The sequence below is a fragment of the Lactuca saligna genome, chromosome 9 (assembly GCF_052625555.1).
Source record: "Lactuca saligna cultivar CGN05327 chromosome 9, ASM5262555v1, whole genome shotgun sequence".
NCBI lineage: Eukaryota > Viridiplantae > Streptophyta > Magnoliopsida > Asterales > Asteraceae > Lactuca > Lactuca saligna.
In genome coordinates, this window is record NC_136425.1 from 37,837,380 (window position 1) to 37,842,005 (window position 4,626).

Consider the following 4,626-nt stretch of genomic DNA (forward strand, 5'->3'; position numbering starts at 1 on the left):
TCTTTCAGTGTTGATTTTATTCACCTGCAACAAGCAAAAAGTATGAGTCTGTGTTCTGCATTCTCGAACGAGCAAGAATAGAGCAGAATCAGAGGATGATGGCCATGAGAAGGAGACGCGCATGAACTGTAACAGAGGTGTTTTGCCTTCTTCGACTGCTTCGTCTTCCATTTAGAGAGTTAATAGTTGCAGGTTGGGTGGTTGCACGATGACTAATTGGGAAGAGATGGAGGATAGGTGAGACTTGAGAGTGAGGTGACAGCGAAGATTAATTAGAGTGAGATTGTAACGTGAGAATTAATATCCAACAACTCTTTTTATGTGGCTTGGCCTTTTAGTTTGTAAAAGTCATTTATGTGAGTTTTATATTGAGAATTAGATAATAGAGTATAAATCAACTTTCTAATGATACAAATACATAACCATTTTTTTATTATATAACCTAAATTTCAAGAATTATATATTAAAGTTTAATCATACAATATATATATATATATATATATATATATATATATATATATATATATATATATATATATATATATATCAACATTCATAAAATACAAATAGTTAACCATTTTCTATTTGGATTTTCAAATGATTTGTGTGTTATTTACATTTTGTATAAAAAATTGTATGTTTTTATAACTCTTCATCAACTTCATCCATCACCGTATAAAGTAGCAGGGTAAATTAGTCAATTTTATTAGTCAGTATCTTCAGTCAGATGTACAATCAAACAACATGGTTTCTTACTCAGTCAGGACTTCTTACCAAGATAGACATTTCTCAATCAACACTTTCGTAGTTAACAACTATCAAATGGGACCTAAGTCATTGGAAACCTAAATCACAAAGGAGCCCAAATCAGCACCACCCGCACCGCACGGGCTACCCGCGCAACAATATGCGAGTCACACACAACTATGCAGGGGCATTTCCAGGAATTCTTGTTTTGAGTTATAAGGGGGAGGTTGGTGTGTCACTTTTCCACACTTTCACACATCCGATTTTTAGAGCTTTTTCTCTGCATATTGGAGCCTCAAGAACACCAAAAACACTTGAAGAACATCATTATTTTGCTCTTGATTCTTGTTATATGCTTGGTACTTCTAACCTTTATTTTACTTTCTTGAGTTTGACTATGATAGGCTAAACTTTCTTTGGTTGATTTTGGTGAAATCCATGGATGCTTAGTTATTTGAAGACTATTATGAACTTGTGGTGCTTTTTATGAAAGTGTTTTACATTTGAACATCTTACCATCTATATGTATTTATTCATGAGTTTGGATGTATGCTTTAGTTGGCTAATTTCCTAATTAAGTAATGGGTCATCAAATTAGTGAGCAACAAATGGTTATTGTGTTAGTTTTTACTTCACACAATCATAAAAATACTTTCTCCAATATGGTAGTGAAATCATTTGACTCGTCTTGGATTTGGTGACTTTTTAGTTCTTAAATGCTAGTTAATTTTCACTAATTACGTGCTTAATGGAAATTGTGAATTTAATTAAAAAAATATGTTATGAGTTTCTCTAGCTAGTTTACCAACTGAGAAAAGTTGGGATGACCTCAAGCTTCTAAGGTTGATACAACCAAATTAAATTGAATTATAAGTCTTGCACCATAATATCTAGTGATAGTTAGCTAAATGTCCATGCTATGTAAGTCAAAGTCAATCATTCATCTTCTACTTATTTTATATCAAACATTGCTTTTGTTGAATTATGTTTTTAAATCTTAGTATAATTCTAGTTTTCTTTTAAATATTTTAAAAGATCAAAATCCCCCAAATTTATTTTATTTTGGTTTTACAAATATTTGTACAACAAGATTATCATAAGGTAATTAATTGAACAATTTTTGTGGATTCCATCCATATACCACTACACACTATTTTAGTGTGTAATATTGATGATATTTATTTTTGTTGGCCCTCAACAACCTCCACAAACTAAATATTGATATCTATTCAATGTTCCATTTTCGTTTTGTCTCCACTTAAGTACATGTCAAATTGAAGTCTTATCATATATAACAGAAAAGTTCATAACGAATTTTGTTAGGGTTGTGCTATAAGTACCCCATTTACTCACATACAGTGTCACATGGGGGTGGGGGTGGGGGGCACAAACACTATTACACTCACATATAGAGGGATACAGAACATGGGGGTACGTATAGAAATTGCCTTTTGTTAATGAAATCAAATATATGCTATTTGTTGTGTTATTTTTGTTAGCTTTATTCTATTTTGTTGCTATTTTTTTGTTATATTTATATAGCATTTCCTTTACATGTGAGAATGTCTGTCAAAAATAATCTAACATGGAGTAGGTTACCGATGAAATGGATATATGATAAATAAATGAGGAGACAGCAAGGAGAGACCAATTTTATAAGTAGGTACGTTATATATGAATGGTATGGATGAATAGTGGCAACTCATATCCTTATTGCTGACATGCGTAGGCCACAATAATAACATAATATATAAGCCACATAAAATATAAGAAGGAAACCATCAGACACAATAAAGAGAATTTTAATTAATTATACAAACATCAAAAAGAAACAACCAAACGCAATTCATGATTATATGAAACAGGAAAAACATGAAGACTGTATAAAAGGGACACGTCTCATGAATCTCACATGACAATAAATATATATGAATATGATCACCTAACTATAACCAATACATCCATATTTGTGACCTTAAAACACACCCCAAGAAATAAGGAGTTAGAAATAAAAAAGACAGTACATCTAACAAAAATATATTATTTTAATTATCTAACAAATATATTAGTTTAGTTATTCATGATGATCAGTGGCGGATACTTAACAAAATGTTGGGGATACCATGTTTGAAAAAACTACATTTACATTATACCGAAAAAATTCTTAAAAAATTTCCATCATGCCAAAAATATTTGAAGGTTAGACATATGTCTACCAATTATGACAATATACCTCGTAGATGACAATTGGAGAAATAATATGGGCATGATTCAAACGAGATTGATACGTCATCTTAATGAACCAAGTGTGAAAATATGAAAACCAAGTGTGAAAATATGAAAAGAAAATATGTGACCCATAGGCATTGAAAGGTTGTCTGGTAGCCAATATGAAAAGATAAATCACAATGTCCCTTAAAAACGTGATTTAAAGCTTGAACTTAAGATTTCTTATAGATTGTCATCTCCGTACTCCATAATGAAAATGATATAAATAAATAAAGTTCTCGGTAAAAACAAGGAAAAAGACGACTACAAAATAATTGTTCGTTTAACAATTCTTTTCTAAAGGGGTTAAATTGCCAATAGACCAAAGTGAAATGTAAGAAATCAGAAATGTAGGGGTTTAATTTTTCAAATAAAAAACTTTTGAAATTGAAGCAAAATAATGGTTATAAGGAAGGTTGGTAAATTTGTAAAAGCAAAGTACTTAGGAATGTCATCTCACCACCATAGATGGTAGTAGTCTAGGGGCCAAAGTGAGTGCCATCACTACTAGCGCCTGTTATTGATGGGCCGATGATGGACTACAACCATCGAATTGTGTTGTCATATTTTAGTCATAAATAAAAAAGGTAAGAGGGAGAAATATCTTTATTTTGTGCATAAAAAGTAAAACCCTACAAACTTTGTAACCAATAGTGGGTTTCAAAGCGAGGTCAATAGTGGGTGAGATCTATATCCTCTTGTTTCATATAACATTCCAAATAAAAGTTAATGGTAGTGGGCTTCTAATTATTTATATTAATGGATAAGGAATACGTTATTGGGCTAATTACAATAGGTAACCCACATTGTTCATTGGGTTAAGTTAAATTAAAACTCCAAATATTTATCTAGTGGAAAAGAATACAAAATTGGAATTCTAGTTAGTATCTTCTGAATTAGATGCAAAGGGGAAAGAAAAACGGGAAAATGAAATAATGATATTAAATGACTTTTGAATAAAAGAAAAGGTCAAAAGTTATTTTCTTACATGTTCTTGGTTAACATCGATAGAAAGAAAAAGAAATCAGCAAGTGTATATGTGTGTTGGTGTACTCTCCTTTATTATAAGAACAAGATCCCTTTACTTTTACAAAATCAAATATCTCTACATTCACACTTTCTCTCAAATTTACAGAAAAAAAAATCTTACTACATCACTCTCCTAATCTACACTCCTCTGTAAACCAAGTTGATTTACAGATCTAAACCTAAGTGAGAATAAGCAAGAACGAGATGAGCGAGTTAAGGCTTAGATGAGGAAAGAATACGACAACTTTATTAGAGAGAGACACATACTAAAAACCTAGAAAAATACTCAAAAAATAATGAATCAATATCATATTGTGACATCCCATAATTCACGGTTATTTTCAAATTTTATTTATGTTTATTTGAAAATCAAAGTATTCATTTTTAAAGAAAAATGTTGCGGAATTTGTTCCCAGAAAAATATGATAAATACATTATCAAAACATTTCCGAAAAATGTATTTTATTCATTTTAAAACATTGGAATGTCATTGTAAATACAAAAACATAAGCATAAACAAACCTTACATCTATTTGCACTAATGATTCACATCTCTTTTAATCTCTCAGTGTAATGTAGCTT